Source organism: Lissotriton helveticus, chromosome 11 (assembly GCF_964261635.1).
Source record: "Lissotriton helveticus chromosome 11, aLisHel1.1, whole genome shotgun sequence".
NCBI lineage: Eukaryota > Metazoa > Chordata > Amphibia > Caudata > Salamandridae > Lissotriton > Lissotriton helveticus.
Genome location: NC_136072.1, coordinates 212,937,613 through 212,957,004, shown reverse-complemented (window position 1 = coordinate 212,957,004; position 19,392 = coordinate 212,937,613). Strand labels below are relative to the sequence as shown.

General features: G+C 39.5%; 1 long non-coding RNA gene across 1 annotated transcript in view; it reads left to right on the top strand.

The window, feature by feature from the left end:
* The window catches only part of LOC144791452 (uncharacterized), a 320,387-nt gene extending 301,202 nt beyond the window's left edge, over nucleotides 1–19,185 (top strand). The window contains exon 3 of the long non-coding RNA XR_013602397.1: nucleotides 18,281–19,185. This is a non-coding gene — a long non-coding RNA (uncharacterized LOC144791452). The remainder of the gene's footprint in view (nucleotides 1–18,280) is intronic.
* Nucleotides 19,186–19,392: the final 207 nt, after the last annotated feature.

Genomic DNA, 19,392 nt, shown 5'->3' with positions numbered 1-19,392 from the left:
ATTTATTTGAAAAGTAATTATGGCAATTATGCAATTAATTTTAGGTGTGTGTTGCAGTGTTTATACTGGTAAAGGATGGGATGTAATTTGTGTTTAATTAATTAATATATAGTTGTTAATTAATGTTAATTATGTGATATTAATTTTGTGTGTTACTTTTACTTTTAAAGAGGTAAAGGCTGGGTATTAAATCCATTTTACTTACTTTATAATTAGTTGTTTAATAGTAATAGTTTAAAAAAAATGTAATTATGTAATTCATTATTTTACATTTTAATTTAGGTGTGTGTTGTGGTGATTATAGGGATTAAAATGGTAGCTAAGTAATTTTTATTAGTTTTATTTTTGTATTAATGTTTTCTTAATTGATAATTAATTATGTTAATTATGGAAATGTAGAAGTGTGTTGTGACTTGTGTGGTGTTAAAAGGTGAGAAACAAAATAATACATTTATGTTATAGTTAATGTTTTTGTTTTTAAATATGACATATTTTCTAGTTTAAAATAATTATTTTTGTGAAATGTAGTTTTTATTTTATTTTATATAATATTTATAGGTATTTGCTCTATGTAATAAATATTAAAATGTTTTCTTTTTATGTATTAAATATATTAGTATTTCAATTTTTACCATATTTATCTATTTTGATTTTGATTTTTTAAATATATATATTTTTTAACTGACTGGAGTGTGAATAGTAATGTTATCCATCTGCTATCTAACACTTTCCCTACTGTTGCATTTACTGGAGTGGGAACAGTAATTTGTACCCCTTCCCTATCCAATACTTCCTCTAATGTTGCACTCACCTGACTGGTAATAGTAATTTTTACCCCTCCGCTATCCAACAGTTTCCCTACTGTTGCACTCACTGGAGTTGAAATAGTAAATTTAACCCCTTCGCTATCCAACACTTTCCCTCCTGTTGTACTCATTGTAGTGGGAATAGTAATTTTTACCCCTCCGCTATCCAACAGTTTACCTACTGGTCACTCACTGGAGTGGGAATAATAATTTTTACCTCTCCACTAACCAATAGTTTCCCTACTGTTGCACTCACTGGAGTGGAAATAGTCATGTTTACCCCTCTGCTACCCAATACTTTCTCTACTGTTGCACTCACTGGAGTGGGAATAGTAAATGTTACCCCTCAGCTATCTAACACTTTCCCTACTGTTGCACTGACTGGAGTTGGAATAGTAAACTTAATCCCTCTGCTATCCAAATTGAAGTTGATTTTTTTTAAAGAGTTTATTTTTTAATTCATTATAGAATTTGTTTTCTTATATTTTATATACTTATATATATATATATATATATATATATATATATATATATATATATGTTTTTATATAACTTTAAACTAAATTAAAAATAGTAGTTTATTAATTGTTTTAAAATAAATATATATATATGTGTAAATTAATTTATTTGTGTGTTTATCGTTTTAATTACGTTTCTTTGTTATATTTTGTTAAAATGTCAATTAAATTAATTTTATTAGGTAAAATTAATTTGAATATTTAATATATATTATTTTATACACATATAAATTGATATTTTTACTTTGATATTTTGTAGTCAATATTTTTGTAGCTACTGGTTTAGTGTAGGGTGTCGAAATATTTGTAGTCCATATTTTTTCTTAGATATTTTTTACATTGTTATTTGTGACATTGATGTTGTGTCGGTTGAACCTTTTGGACAATGTGGCTGTATGCAGAGATAGGATTATTGTAAGTAGGTCATAGGGAATCCCTAGCCTCTCCAGCTTCTTCCAATGTGTCGGCCTGTCCACACTATCAAAAGCTGTAGTAGTATAAATAAATAAAAACACAGTAGACAACCTGTCATTTTGATACTACATATTAGTCAATGACCATTTGAAGAACTGCAATATTGTCTATTACTGAATGTTTTGGACGAAAACCTGCCTGTGTCACTGAGATCACTCCACTAGAGAAGGCCCAATCATTCGGATGGTCCAGGACGCAGGCTGTAAAGATCTTTCCAGTGGCATCTAGTAGAGCATTTTGTCAGTGGTTGTTAGGGCTTTTTCCTGGAGCCTTTTTTTAAGAGAGGAACCACTATACTCCCCCGCCATGATTTTGGAATATTTCTGGTTACAATGCAATGGAGATATAGGTTGGGTTAAAATTTTGCTCCACTCCACTCGTTGGGATTAGACTGAAGAACTTTAGTCGGGATACTCTCCGGTCCCATTGCGGTAGAGGACCATGAAGCCTTTATATAATGGGCTATTTGTTCAGCTGTTGGGGCTAAGATGTCAGAATTGTTTAGGCCCTTCCTGTTGTTCAGCTGACCATATTGTTCCAAGTTCCGTAGATTAGGTTTGTACAAGTTGTGAATATATTTTTCCCAGTCAGATGATACAGGGGATGCCTATAAAGATTTCCTTGTACCCATTTGTTTGGCAACCATGCTCCAGAATGCCTTACTATTTTTACATTTTACTGCCGTTTGGATGTCAACACAATTTTTGTCTTTTTGCTCTTGACATTTTTTCTCTTTTTTTCATTGACAAATTTTTTTGAACTTTATAATTTCTTTCTGTCTGGTCCCAGAGAAGTTTTGAAATTGCAATCTAATCAGTCTATTTAGTATTAATGATTGGCGAACTGAACCCTTTCAGTTAAGATGTCTCATGCCCTTATCTTGCTGATTTGTGAATTCCTGGAGGGTAGCCAACTGAGTACAAACATCGCAACTTCTAGCATTCATCGTGTCTATATACTCATAAAGCGGTCTAAAATACAAATTTCAGGTATAATCCCCTCTTGATATATTTGTGTATTTTTGTTACCATACAACTGCATGTTACTATCACAAGAATGTGGCATGGTAGGGGCAGCAGTAGACTTAGATTCTACTGAACTATCTGTAGCTGAATGTAGCCCTAAAAGCACTATAATTAATGCTACAACTAAAGCCATTAGTGTGCCTATTATGATGTATCTACGCATATTAGTATTAGTATTGGTTTCCAATACTTCATTGGAATCTATACCTTGGGTGGAACGTAGCAGCTGCAGAGACTACTCTCTTAGTTTCCAACTGTGCAAACAGCAAAAACTAATTTCAAATGATATGCAAGGAAATGATATACAAAGTCTTAATAAATCTTCTTTTTACCTTAAAAGTCTATGAAATGTCTTTGATAATAAATGATGCTAACTCATTCACTATTAATCCCAATATAAAATGCTTCAGTTCATCAACTAGCACAGGAAACTCATTTGCATTCAAAAACGGAAGTTCAGTCACATCTAAGATAAGATGTCTCAGGCACTCAGTCTTGTCAAGAAAGGAAGTTCAAAAGTTAGAATAAAATGAAGCTCTGGCTCCAGATGTTTCAATTGACCTTTCACAGTGATCCAAACATTAACAGAACATATTCTCCCTAGCATTGTCAAGAGAGTATGTCCATTCAGGGAAGGAGTAACTCAGACAGGGCACTCTTGCACGCTTCGACCTCCTGAGTGTTGTCTCTTCTTCTTGTTCAATCCGGTCTGAATCCTCTATATCCTCTGGGATATATGGGAGATCACTTTCTGCTTGTGGAACCAGTCTCCCTCCGCTCTGCCTTCTCTGTCAATGTTCTTCTGCTGCCACTCATGGTTCTCTAGCAGTAGGCCCTTCGTCAAGGTCCAAGTCTATTTCTGTTACGACTACTGGATTAGCCACTCCTTCACCAATTTTGTCAGTCAACTCACCAGGACCCTCCACAGGCCAATAAAATGCTATTTCAGTGTCTTACTGTTCCCCTACAGCTTGACTAACCTGCTACTGTAGTCTCCCAACCAACACTGGCTCTTCTGGGACAGGTGCTGGTAATTCATCATGGGGACATGGAACCCTGCTAGTATGAGCAGCATAGAGCAAATTGGGGAGGTCCCCACACTTCACAGCAGTTGGAGTTACTTGTATGACTTGGTATGGCCCGTGCCAATGAGGCTCCAAGCATGACTTCTGTATGTTGTTTACCACAGCATTTGCAGGTACCTCTTAACTTCCCCCCAAGGATCAGCTCCAAAGAGCAAAAGGTTGTAATTGGTCACAGCTCTTCCTTCATTTACATAATTATAAGCATTGTAAGCACAGTACCTTGTGACTTCATTAGCATATCTGTTCCTAACTGTCACAGAATCATCTCCGTTACACTGTGCACAACATTCTATGACTGTGATTTGCACAGGCAATTGCAAGGCCTCTAGCAATTTTCTCACCTACTCACGATTACGTATGGTAGATCCTGCTGACATCATAAATCCTCTGTGGGACCATAACTGTCCGAAGTCATGGACTACAACAAAGAAGTACTGACTATCTGAATATAATCACCTGTAATTGATTTGAAATGTGGCAAACTCGGGTAATAGCAATCAATTCAGCCCCTTGTGCGGAGACTACTCTTTGAAGCCAAGCAGCTTCTACCACTTCTGAAATGGTACAGACTGCATAAACAACTCTCAAATTTCCTTTGTGATCTTGTATTCAAGCTACCCACAAACAATACATAATCAGATTCAGGTAGAGGTTTATCTTGTATACCTGGCCTCAGCTTGGTGCATAGTTTAGTAGCATTGAGACAGTTATGTTCCACTTCATCATTATCATTGTCATTATCAGGAAGGAGTATCAAAGTGGCCGGATTCAAAATAGAACATCTCTTTACGGATACATTCTCAAGCGCCAGTATGATTTTCTTGTATTGGATCAGGCGACTGAACATAAGATGCTGTGTCCTCCTTCTGGTTAACACAATCTTGACAGATTGCAGATCATACAGAGTAAAAGGATGACCTCTTACTATACTACTGCACCTTTCGATGCTGAGGCCTGTCGCCACCACTGCTTTAAGGCAGCCAGGCTGTGCATCAGCCACTGGATCTAACATGGCTGAGAAGCAAGCAACTGGTCTTCAGGTTCCTCTGTGATTTTGTGTTAGCACTGAACGAGCACAGCCCTCTCTTTCACTGCAGAAAAACGAATCCAAGTGCTGGCATGTGGCAGAGACTTTCTCTCAACTCTAGGGAAGCTACCAAAGAATCATTGTCCCAAGGCACTGGATCTGACACATCTTTGTGTGGCAGACTTTGTAAATGCTTGGCCACTAGGGAAAAGTTGGCTATCCACTGAGGACAGTAGCCCACCATTCCCCAAAACATCAAGACTTCCTTCTGTGTTGATTGCAGACTAATTTGCAGGATCAACAAGATTCTCTCTTTTGACACCCTTCCATCCCTATTCTCAATATGATGACTAAGATATGTAACTTCTCTCAAACAGTACTGCAACTTATTAGGGGATACCTTATGTCCATTCTTAGTCAAGTAGTTGAGCAATAACATAGTGTCATTTTGCATGCTTCCTGTGTATTTGACACAACCAGCAAGTCGTCAATATATTAGACCAGGATGGAGTTACCCTTGAAGGACTTGACACCATGCCAAAACACAGATCGAAGGCCAAAATGCAAAAAGGAACTGGCTGTCCTCATGCAAGGGGATGAAAAGAATGCCTGGCACAAATCAATGACGGCATACCACTTAGCCTCACAAGGAATTCGGAGCAATATTACAGCAGGATTCGGTACTACAGGAAAATAAGGGATCATGACATTATTTATCTTGTGATGGTTCTGCACTATCCGGTACTTACTGCTAGGCTCTGCAGGCCAACAATGGGTGAGTTACATGAACTCCCCATGGATTATTTCAGTATACCTTGTAGAATCATTGTCTCGATCTACAAAGTTATTCTGGCAATCGTTTCAGGGGTCAAATTATACTGCAGTGTCCTGGGTATTCTAAATTTGGTTTTATCTGCATGCAGACAGGTTCAACTCCTTTAATAAGTCCAGTGTAATTTCTTAAAAATTCCCAAACTTTTGATCTCTCTGAATCCCTGAGATCTAAAGGCAAATCTTCTGTCAACATCATCCGATACTTTGTGATAATTGAACTCTGGTTTGCCAATTTAAAAGCAATGTCCTTATCATGATTTTGTAGCTCTATTCCATTCTCATTTTCCCTTTTTTCAAACATAGGAAATTGTTGGCAAGGACTAATATTCTGGAAAGCATTCTGATTCAAATTCGGGACCTTATTTCAAGAGAACCTGGGTACATTTGCAGTGTCATTGGAGGTTGAGGAAACTGCATCACTGGGTCTTGTGTATATTAAAATTCTGAGATCTAGTTCTGGGTACATTTTGTTGCTGCAAGGAATTACTGTTCTGAGGTGGTAGAAACGTTGGATTTTTAGCCAGATTAGCAGGATTAAGACAACATTCTCGCTTCCAATGCCTCAACCAATTGCAGTAGTGGCATGGATTATACTTCATCAATGTTGCTACTCAGAACAATAGGAACACCCCAATCTCTACCTTGTGACTGAAAACTACCTCCACTCTGCATCACCAGAACTCCCTGTTGATTTACTCTCAATATTGGAGGGGCATTCCCTACAAAATGTGGATTTTGAATTCCTCTTTGGCAAGCCTTCATTTGTGTGACCATTAACTTTTCCTTTAACTCTTTCTGCCTCATTTCAGTCTCATCGTTGCAGTGTTTGGTGTATCGCGAAATCTCATCAACTAACTTATTGTGCAATCAAATCAGATGCTGTGGAATCTTCATACTAATTTCAGGCTTCAATCCTGTCACAAACCTTAACACAAAATGTCCCTTATCTTTTGGCTCCAGTGTTTCCACTCCATTATACTGTTTCAATGCCTGTAACAATCTCTCATAATATGCATGAATTGACTCCTTTGGTTCTTGGGTCATTAGATCAATCTTGACCCAGTCAATAGCTTGGGGGTGGGCACTTTAGACTTCAGTCACATCATCACCTGATCATACATCCTCATCATTATAGCTGAAGGACTATTAGTCACAGCGTGTCAGCTCTCTCTCGGACCACTCTAGGGCTATTTTACATGCCGTCCACAAATCACTTGGGACCACAATGTCAAACAAGTTGTTCAAATCAGTCCATAAAACCTTCGAAATTTTCTTAAACTGCTTGACTGTTTGTACCATTTCTCAGGCTTCTCTCTTAATTTTGGGAATTAATCTGTAAATGATTTAAGATCACTTCTATTCCAAAGTCCATACATATAACCTTCCCTAGATACCTCCAGTAAAGGAAAGCTTGTAGCTCCTTTCCCCTCCCCCGTCCAGGAGGAGGCAGCTTTGCCTTTGTTTTCTTGGGAGTTGTTCTTTTGACCAATTAACTTCCAATTTCTCTAAATTCAGATGCTGTAGATTTATTTCCAAATGTGCATATTTATTCCTGGCATTCTCATACATTCTATGTCCTGATCACTAAAAGCAAGTCAGTGGCTCTTCTGTAAACCTTTTTTCTACTCCAGATCGACCTCATATTTGTGGGCTAATTCAGATAATTTAGACATGAGCTTGTCGCGCTCTCCTAATAACATCCTCACTCATGAACAAAATTTCACTTTGCTGATAAGTTTCCATTCGATCCAATGCAAGACAACCACTTAACATTTCATTCAATTCCATCGTCAATTTTCCCACATCCACCAAGCTTACTTTCAAATTGGACTGAGAGTTTCCTGATTAACTTCAGCACTTCCAATATCATTCAATGTAGTATTAAAGGTTTTCAAAAAGTCTTCCTATTCCTGGACATTAAGACCAGGATGCACCTTAGAAGCATTAGATACCGCCTTTACTTCAGGTGTACTGCTAGGCATATTTAAAGCAGGTCCCAGGTAAGCGAACCCAGATGTGGTAACTCCAGGAATGTACTTTGTGCCGCGGTGGAGAAGTAGGCAGGGAGACCGAGAGAAGGTGAGTCAACAGTAGGTTTATTATAGGAGGTCTTTTAACAAAAAAAGGAAAAAAGAATCCAACGTCCGGTGTAGAGTTCTTCACTCTCTTACATCAGAGAGTAGGGAATAACTAAAAGAGGTTCCAGTCTTCGGACAACAGCAGACAGCTGCCTCCGCTCTATGTTGATAGGGAAAGAAAACCAAGAAAGGCCTGGTAAGGGGAACGTTTCTATGGGATGCTGCACACAAGGAAAAGGGAGTGAAGGACTGAGCACCCGACCGTCACCGTGAGGCGCGCTACTTCCTTCCCAGGAGTATGTTACGCGCTGCTAGGTTTTACCCTTAGTTGCGGAGCCCAGTCGGTATAAACTAGTCAGACAGTCCGCCCTTCTCTCCCACCTTCCCCTTGTCCCACACAGCCCCCGGCTGGCCCCGTACCTTTTGGAGCCATGGCCCTCCTGGGCCATGGCTAGCTTTTGCGTGTTGCAGGAAAGGGTCCTGCTCCCCCTTTTCCTCGTTCCTGGATGCCACCTCTTAGGTTCGCATGGCTTCTGGTTCAATCCAGGTGGGGGTTCCCGGTTCTCCCAGTCCTGGCGCAATGAAGAAAGACCTTGCTCCTCGTTCTGTATTCCACGATGCCGGCACTCCAAGCATTCGAGTCCGTGACGAGAACGCTAGTCCTTCTGCATCCTCCTCTTTGAAGGGGAGAAGATCACCTGAAAAAGGCACGTGATCGGCTCCAGAAGCTGAGGGCAGTGGAGTCTTAAAGGGCCAGCGCATCTCAGTTGTCACAGTTGAAGGCTGTAAATAGAGGAGGGGATAAGGTGACAGGTAAGGGGGCATACGATCAGACAGCGGACTGGAGGAGAAGGGATCCGTATGCAGCTCCTCGCCACATACTTAAAGGTTCAAATCCAATTTGATGCACAGATGGGTTTGCACTGCAAGGAGATTTTACATTAATCAGACTTAAAGGAGAAAATCCCCTACTCTTTGACTCATGAGTGTAATTTCTGATGTTTGTTATTGAGCGAGAAAAGCAGAGTTTTGAATCCCGTTTCCCCCTACACCAGGCTTTTGTATAGAAACCACTGGGCCAATGGTTACAGGAACTGTAACTGCATCTGGGACTGCACAACTAATGAAGGTACCAGGAGCATAAGTCCCTGAATTTCCTCATATGATGTTTTAATTCACTGTAATAGTGCCCTTCACGGTCTGTCCTTCTGAATAGGAGAAATCCCTATCATACCAGGGCTTGTACTTACTGGTGCAGTAGGTAAACTAGTATTCTACCAGTAGATGCGCTCCCACCTCCCTCCATTCGAATCCCACAATATATAGGTGGTCGCTCGGATATTAATACATCTAAAAGACAGTCAGTAGTATCACTATCACTGTTTTAGTCATTCTCTCCAGATTCTCTTGTTTTATCCATTTTTTTTCTGTCCCTCTTTCTACTTCTCTGTTTTGCAATAATGGCTGATAATTTTGTTACCTCTGACATGTCAGGACTCTACCTTTTCTTCTCTGCATCCCACCGCACATCTGCATTAGTACACACTTTATTTTTCACTCTTCCCTGATATCTCACTTTTTCTATTGCAGGAGCCACAGACTCCTAAGCGTTAAGCACTTTGAATTGTGTAGGTCTAGGTAATGGTTTCACCTCACATAGAATTCTCCTCAAATTTTCAAGAAATTCTCAAATTAAATGTACCTTAACGTGGAAATGCCAGCACACCTTCTTTCTCAGTGAGCGTGTGCCAATCTCTGTCATCACATGGTTTATTGTATTGAAAACTAGTGAACGATATGTCTAATTGTGGTTTGCGTCAACTCGTAATACTGCACACAGACACTAATCATCATAACAGCCTAGTCGCGTAAACAGTGACCTTAAACATGTGAATAAAACTGGAATAATATCCCATTCCTAACCCACCTTGATATAAACATAATAACCGCGTTAGATAACTCTGAAGTTTGACATACGATTGGAAGTTCGCAAGAGAATGTCAATATTAAATCATCAAAACTCACATACGCGAGGTTAGAAATATCTAAATGTAACCTCATGCAATTGGAAGGCCAATACATATATTATTCTAATAAGAGCTGGTTTACTAACAGAGTAATCACTCCAATATGGCGCGCACAGTGATCACCACACTGAGCGTTTTCTACAGAGCAAGTCCGTCATTCGTTACCATAGTTGTGCAATTGTGTGGAGAAGGCTAAGTTCAAATGGAGTTTACTTCCTGAACCCAGCCGATCGAACATTCACAGGGCAGCGGTTTTTCGTGATGGCCAATAGTTTTGACATGACAGGTACAGTCCATTATAGACAGATTTCCTTGCATTAGGAAAGTCAAGCTTTAACGCGGTAATAACAGAGCGGCATTTTCCTTAAATTTCTAGACGAAGAGCAACAACGAAGATAAGGTAGGGTGTTTAACATTTGAAACACTGCTACTTTGATTTTTTATATAACCGGAGATCTCATTAGATATATGCTTGTTGTTACAGCTAATAAAGAGCAAGACAAGCAGGTATGTCTTTTTACCACATAGGTACTTTCAGTTCGGAGTAAATAAATAGCTACAAAACCAGCCTTTATCATCATTTTTTCATTCACATAGCATTATAGTCATCCGGGCGATCACACAAGTACATCAACATTGAACAACAGTTGACCTCAGGTACGCCATTTATTAAATATGTAAAAATACCCCCATGATCAACCAAATACTAGACACTTACATTGAGTACCTTTTCATTTTTTTCAGAATTGCCCCTGATGAAGGCACCACCCGGGTGCCGAAATGCATTGGGCCTATCGTCAAATGTTTGAAAAAGAAATGTCATGTTAATAATTACAATGCAACAATGATTTATGTGTATTTATAGACACGTATGGAAATTGTTATGAATAATGCAAATAACAAATACCAAGAAGGATCATAAGCATAATTGAAAAGTTGAAAATAAATGTGAAAATAAGTGCAAATACAAAGTGTAAAGAGTGGTGTAAAATATTAAAGTAATTCAGGTGCGGAGCACCAAGTGAACAGTGCATGATTAGGTGAGCTAAAACCCACCATAACCATAATCTCTAGTCAAATACATGTGCGTAACTCTCCATTTATCACCATATAGATACTGGCAGTGTCTTTGGGCGGGGCTTCTTCCTCCCCTTTAAGAGGTATCTGAACATCTCCTGTAAACAAAATCTCATACCACTTTAAAATATTTCATTTTCAATTGAAATATGTTTGTTTTGACACAAAAATCTATATTTTGCCTAAAATCCCATTCAAAATCATCAATCAACAACAGCTCGGCACCTCATGACGTTAACAGTCAATAACAACTCACCTTCACACCATCCGACTTGCCCAAGTGTGGCATGTTGTGATGACAATCGCATTCCTCTTAGCAGCTCACTCTCCTTTACAATTTTCATGCATGCCCTCTTTTCAGCATTATGCTTGCAATTAAATTCAATGCAATAACAAAAAAATAACAATTGTCCGTTTTACTAAAGGATAAACAGAAATCAATCATGCAAAGTATTACAACCACACACACTCACACAATTATCTTAAACATTACCACATCATATCATGCAATCTCCGCCCGACACCACACAATTGACTCAAACCCCGCAAGCTAAGCATAAGCTGTTTACACACAAACCTATTGATACTCACACCTCAGCTGTTACAACTCACTCTCAAACCACTGGAACTTCACCAATACTGCTTTTCTTAGTCAAAACATAGGCACTAGGGACTGAGATCTGATCTAGATTAATCTAAAGCAACAGTTTTCTAACCCCTCTACTTCCTGTACTAACCATCCACGATTTGCTGCCATCTGAGAATGCTCTGGGCCGCTTCTTCCAATTCTACTCCGGTCAGTAGACCTTTCTAGTAGCCTAATAGGAATAGGGGTTAATGGCAATTTTAAACCTCAAAGTACAGTGTGATCATTAGGACCACACAATAAAAGTCTGAGTCAGTAACTTGACATTATTAGGTGTATGACAAACTCAAATCCAGACTAATATAAATCATTCTCAAGAACATACTATAAAAGTATAGCATTTTTAAAAGGAAGACCGAAGCGACTTACAAAATTGGCCCTCAACAGCAAAGAGAATACAGCAATACAGAAAAATTTCAATCGTTCTCCCCATACATGGAAAAGATTCGCAACATATATTAAACCCTACAGAGTATGGAAAACCTTATTAAACCAAGGTAGCAAGAAAGGTGTCAGTATCAGAATGTCTGTAGAATTCTATAAGTGATGAATCATCTTGTATAGCATGAAGCCACACAATCAAAGATGTCAAAAGAGGTCTCTACCTCTCCGAGTCTAAAGGCAATCTGACGAAACTCAAGATGGGTTCACTAAATAAAATGCACAGAGAATATTTGAGAAAACATGAAGTCATACACATCATAATATGCTTTCTAGTTCCCATATTTTGGTCTCTACGTCTAAAGCGTACTTCGTTTCTCCCTTTGTCTCATAGTGCCGACAGGTAACACTCCCTTTGTTCTTCATTAAAGTCATTTGACTTTGCCAGCTCTACCTTGCCTCACTATCTCTGAAATACAATGTGCTTTTCATTAACTAATGAAAGCCTTAGTTCTGCACCTGCAGAGGATAAAACATGCAGAAAAACAACTTTCATGTTAAGGTTAAATATCTTGACTGCAACTTTAGGCCCACAATCATTCTAAATTAACATTTCTCTTTTAAAACATATTAGTTCTACAATCTACATATAACGGCTAAATGACATCTTTAATAATTAATCAAGCTATTTCGTGCTGTTCTCTTATATGTGGCACAATAACTAATACATCTAATTTTAAGTAAAACGATAACTGATCACAATTTATAAAGAAAGCATTCAACACATGTGTGATTCATTCTCACTAATCCCTGGCAAATACACTGCATTTAATGCATTTTAGTGCACCACTTTACAATCTTAACCTATTGAAAATGAATCTCAGCATTAATATGCACACACACATATATGTCAAAACAGGAAACAGCCATTACATTGTGGCTGTTACCCTGCATGCCATTACAATGCAAACGTTACCATGCCTGCATTGAAACAAAACGTAGGGCCCGATTCACAAAAGCAATCTGAGACAAATTCCTAACTTTACGACTTTTGGTATTCACAAAAGGCTTTTAGGAGTAGCAAAGTTAGGATTTTGTCTTGAGTTTGTCTTAAGTTTTGGTCTCAGATTGCTTTTGTAAATCGGGCCCTTAGTCTCACTACACATTTTTTTACAATGCATGTGCTTGTACCACACATGTCTTTACAACGAATTTTGTTGTAAAGGTATGTATGGTAAAAAGCACATATGTTGTAAAAAAATATAGGTGATCTACATCATTGTGAGGAAACGGTGGCTCTTCAGCTTCCTCACAACCAAGTGCACTGCCCCTCAGACGACCACAGGAACCAGGAACCACGACCAGAGAGAGGTAAGGGGGATTCGGCCTGGGGTGGGAGTTACTATTTTAGGGGAAAAATGGGATGGGTCAATGGCCTTTATCAAAGTAGTGGTTTAAGGTAGGGAAAGGATTGGATGTCGGGGGTTGTGCAGAGGTAGTGTCTTAGAGTTTAGGGTATGGAGAGGACTGGTGGTCCGGGGGGTCATGCAGAGTAGTGTTTTTGGGTGGGAGAGAGGACTGGGGATTGGGGGAGGGTCATGCGGAGGTAGTGTTTTAGGGTTTAGGGTAGGGAGAGGACAGGGGGTTGGGGTTTGTGCAGGGGTAGTGTTTTAGGGTTTAGGGTAGGGAGAGGACTGGGGGTGGGGGATCATACAGGGTAGTGTTTTAGGGTAGGGAGAGACTGGGGGTCAGTGGAGGGTAGTGCAGTGGTAGTGTTTTAGGGTTTAGGGTAGGGATGGACTGGGGGTTGGGGGGTCATGCAGGGGTAGTCTTTTAGGGTTTAGGGTAGGGAGAGGTTTGGGTATCAGGGGGTCATGCAGGAGTAGTGATTTAGGGTTTAGGGTAGGGAAAGGATGGGGGTCATGCAGGGGTAGTGATTTAGGGTTTAGGGTAGGAAAAGGATTGGGGTTTGGGGTCAAGGGGTCATGCAGGGTTAGGTGTTTAGGAAATGGCAAGGCTGGGTGTAAGGGGGTCGTGCATGGGTAGTGATTTATGGTTTAGAGTAGGGCATAATAGTATTAGTTACCATACGCACTTTTACCAAGTGTATTCCTTTACCACGCATGCCTTTCCGTTGTAATGGGATGCATGGTAAAGGCTTATGCAAGGTAAAAGATGTAATGGTAGGTCCTTGTAAGTGTACTTGCGTAGCAATACCAGCATTGTAATGGTAGAGTGGTATTAGTATGCGTAGTAACGTCATACATTCTGTCACAACACACAATAGATTCATTTCTGTACCTTTGGTGCACCATATCTCTATAGCACTATTGTGTCACACAAGTACATAAGGCCATGTGTAAATGCATATATATGTGGCCTAACCAAATTTAAAGTGTGGAGCCAAAATGATGCTACTCCAGGCACTATCAGTGCTGTAGGCCCACTACTAGCATTTAATTCACATGCCATGGGCACTTGTAGTGCACTCTAGTAGGGACTTATAGGTAGAATAAATATGCCAATTATGTGTATGCCAATCAAACTATGTTTAGGGGAGTGAGCACAAACACTTTAGCACTGGTCAGCAGTGGTAAAGTGCATAGAGTCCCAAGGCCAACAGAAGCAAAAATCCAACAAAATTGAAGGCAAGCAGGCAAATCATTTGAGGGAAGACCCTCTAAGGCTGTCAGATCTTAATTAGATTTAATGATGTCTACCTATCTTATCAACTTTAGTGTGCAGGGCACGGTGTTCATGTATTCTGCCGCATCTTTACAATGTAAAAAACATGTAAATTGCTTCTTCCCACCAAAAGGAGGAAATCACTCTGATGCTCAAATCAAAGAGATTCACTTTAGGATCTCTCACCTCTGAATGCTAGGGGAGAGCTTCCCCATTTGCTTGAGGCTTTTTTGTTGTGAATGTCATCACCACTGAAAGTGGAAGTAGAAGGAGCACAGAAACATCTACTATTTTCACTTTGTTTGATGCTTGGGGCATTGCTCACTGCAATTCCCCCTTCTCATTGGTGCCTCTCTGTAGTGGATTTGTTCTTGGGGCTCAGTGCTCTGATGAATGATAACTGTATTTGAAAGAATGTCAACTCACTATATGGTACAATTCAATCAATCGCACTTAATTAATTTCAAGGCCCTTGTTATGAAAGCCCAGGAATAGGTTGTGATAATTATTGCATCTAACCAAATCTGACACCGAGGTGTTGCAGGCTTGCTGGGTGTGATAATTATCACCTATTTTGGTATTTCCTATGAAAATTGGACATACCATGGATTTTAGAACTTGTCACACCAAATCCATGTTCCAGTATTTTCTGGGAATATTCCACCTGTAAATTTACAGCAAGCTTCGCCTACTAAATGTATTGGGTGCAGACTTTTCTATCAGATCCAGTAGTTACTGATTGCATTATATATTGCATTGCTCATTACTGCTATCCTAATGACAATGGGTGTTAGAAAGGTACTCTTTCTGTAGGGTCACTCTGGATTTGTTTGCCTTTTTCCTGAACCCCATTTTTGCTGGCAATAGAAATTGATGTAATTTACCCCCGTTAACCAGTAGTAAAGTACTTATGCTCCTTCTTTCAACATGGTGAAATTTGCATACCCATAATTGGTCTATTTCTTACCCCTATCCCTAGTATATGGTGCCCACAGTGTACGTGAGACCTATAAGTTAAATATCACCGGAGGACTGCAGCATTCATTGTGCCTTCCACTGCAGTGACAATGCAAACATGACTGCAGGCCTACTATAAGAAGCCTGGATGTGCAGGTTTAAACTGCAAGTTCAACCTGTCAAAATAAGCCTCTTTGACAGGCCTTAACCCCTCTTTTTAAGTATGTATAAGTCACCCCTAAGTAAGCCTTACTTCCCATTAAGGAAGGGTGCATGTATCTAAAAGTATGACATATTACTGTGTCCTTACAGTGACTAGCACCTGAAACTTATTTTTACTGTAGCAGGGTTGGCTGTTCCAAAGGAAAGCACTAGGGTACAATATTTATTGTTATCTCCACCTAGAAAGCAGCTATAATTTTAATTTTGGGATTTTTGAAATTTTTCTTGCAGGCCTAATTCATTGACAAAGTTGTATTTGCAATTTGAAATAAATATTTTGCAAAGATTACTTTTCACCTTTGCCTTGCATGAATTCCCTGGAAGCCAAAGCAACATTTTGCTCTCTCATTTCCGCGACATAGTAATTAGCATTTCAGTGGGCGTGACTGAGGTGGGACCTTGCTCACAGGACAAGGAAAAGAAGCCTTGGGTGTGGGGAGGATTGATTGACTTCTGAGGCAGATGTAGCTAACACCCTTTTTTGTCCCACCAGCCAACAAAAGAACAGCTTGACAGGTTTGCAGGGGTTTTTCCGCTGACATTTGGGGCACATTTCATTTGAGCAAAACAGAATGGCAAAAAAATGTGTGTGTATCCACTGTCTCGTTGCTGAAAGGACAGCTGTGTTCTATCAAAGATTTGTCTCTGAGTTTGTAAGGGGTGCAGGGACTGTCTAAAACTGGATTTTAGTATTAGATATGGGAGGACACTAAGATTCACGTGAAGTTATACAGTTCTTAATTTGATAACGGAATTTACAACAATTAAATCCACTGCAAGTATAATGTTAAAACTACTTGTGTGCCCCTCTAACACAGATCTGGGACCCAATTGTTCATAATAATGATATTTCACTTGATCATTGATAACAGATGTGTGACTACCATTTTAGCCCTGAATGCAAGTGAGGCATTGGTAAGTGTGGCATATTTGGATGACATTAATGAATAACTCTAGATGATATCCCTGCACCTAATTATTCCTAACATGAGATAACCCCAAACAATGAGCAGTAACGGAGAGGACACATATTAGATTAGGAGATTGGGACGGTGGCAGTGGAAAGAGGGAGAAGTGCTATGGCAGGTATGAGCATTACATTGTTCATTTTGCCTTTATCAGGGTGTGTGGCACAGCTCTGGACTGCACTTGCTATTCATATTCAGAACCTACATGGTGTTTATTTTATCAAACTTGGCCAGAGGAAATTCTGAGTAAGCCCTGCCTGGATTCAAGCCTTTCCCACGTAAATTCAGTACTAAGTTATAAAGCTTCCACATTTTGCAGCTGATCTATATTTTTGGGCGGGTACTATAATAAATAAAAAGGACTGGCAAGGCAATGTGTTATATTTACATATATTACATGGAGGCCCGCTATCCTAGCATAACCCATGTTTCTTATTTCCTTGTTGAAACTTAATTGTGATGGACCAGGGTTTTGCAAAAAGAAACCTGCTCGAATTGACACCCCCGTAATACTTACTAACAGTGTACAGTGGAAACTGACATTTAAATGGTTGTATGATGTTACAACGAATTCCGTTGCAACGCATGCCTTTACCACACATGCGTTACAACGGAATTCCTTTCTCACGCATCTCCTTTACCACGAAAATGCCTTTAACACGCACATTTTTACAACGTTTTTCGTTGTGAAACTATGCATGTTATTAGCATTTTTCTGTTAAAGGATATATCCGATCACTGTAAATTAACCCTTATATTTTTCCCCTGTGAAACCACCCCCTCATTCCTCCTTACCGCTCCACGTCCTCTATTTTCCAATCCCTTCTGATGTGACGTTTCACGTCGTTTAGAGGAAACGGAAATGATTTTCCGTTTCCTCTAACGACGCCGATTGCCTCTACATTTCTTCATCTTTCTGAATCTGGTGAGTTTCTTTTGGGGGGGAGACCCCCCAACCCCCCTTTATTTAACCCACTTTTTTTTGGGGTGGTGGGGGGAGACACCCCAAGCCCCCCCTTTTTTTGTTTCCTTTGCACACATGCCTTTACTACGTATCTCGTAGTAAAGGTATGCGTGGTAAAGGCTTTTCGTGTAACCACGCATGCGTTGTAAAGCATGCGTGGTTATGGTTACTCGTGGAAACGGCTGCGTTGTAGAGGCCGTTTCCCCATTTAAATCACATAAAATACATGGGAAACCGCTTTGCGCATGTGTGCACCTAATGTGAACTAATGCAGAAAAGAACAAGGTCGCATTTTACATTGTGCTTCGAAAGAAACAAAAATTAATGTATAACTAGGCCGCATTTGTCATTTGCATCTTACTTTAAAAATAATAATAAATAATGCAGTTTTTGCTTAAAGCTTTGCTAAGAAAATTATTAACATGGGATAGTGCAAAGGTGGGTGGGAAACAGTGAAAAGTGCATTTCCATGTAATTAATAAATGCTTATGTTTTATTCATCATAGTGAGCTGAATGGGCCTGCATTTTCCTACAATTTACATGATAGATGGGGGGTGGAGGAAAGCATGAATAACCAGATAAATACACAGAAAAGCTGGGCACTGCAGAAGAGTGTGAAAAGCCAAAGTTGATCAGCTACGAAAAACATTGTTTATCTACCAAGAGACGAGACTGGCTGTGGGACCCAAGACTTCTTCAGCGGACGTAGCAGAAAAACACATGTGAAATGATGAAATAGTTACATGTATTATGAATAAATGAACAAGTCAAGAATCACGTAATGAGAACGATATAAAACAAAGAAGACTGTAGAATTATGAATGTGATCATGGTGGTGTGATTGAACACCCCCTAATCCATCCAATGAGAAGCTGAGTTTTATGAATTGTTTCAACTGTTGTGGGTTGGACAAGTAGGTTTTAGGGTATAACGGGGGTGCTTTTTGGGGTGCGCTTTAAGTAAGTTGATGCGGTGGGAGCTGAGCAGAGAGACAAGAGATAGAGGGAGGATTTGTCGCAGTCCGTCGGTTTTGCAGAGAGGCCTAGTTGTTCCTGTCCCCGTCCCGTTCCCCTATCCTGAAATCTTCGTTCCCTGACTCTATTTCAGAGGACCCCCCACTACCTCCTTGGCCAGGGGGGTGGTAATTTCTCTGACCCTTTGGGTTAGTATATCTTCATGATTTGTACTTTGCATAATCATTTGCAAATGTGTTTTTGTCTCTGAAACTTATGTCTCTTCATTTATCCACTCCTTCATGTGCATATCATTCATTTGTTGAGTTTGACACTGTTTGCATTTTGCTGACGTTTTTCTCTCCCTCTTTGTGAGATTTTCTTTGTGTGCTTTGTAAACTGTATGCGATGAGCATTAATTTTACACATTATTTAGCAATAAATGTTATTAATCTTACCAAGAATCTGTGATTATTTAGCTAACTAGATAGTTAGATAGTACTATTATTACCATCAACATCCTAACTAATTGGTCCATCAACCAGAGGAAAGAGAGTTGATATGCAGGTTCAGTTCTGTATTTAGAAATGTTAGATATGAACCTGTAAAGAAAAAAATTGTTCACGTCATTAAAACTTGACCCCCAACACAACAGGGATTTTAT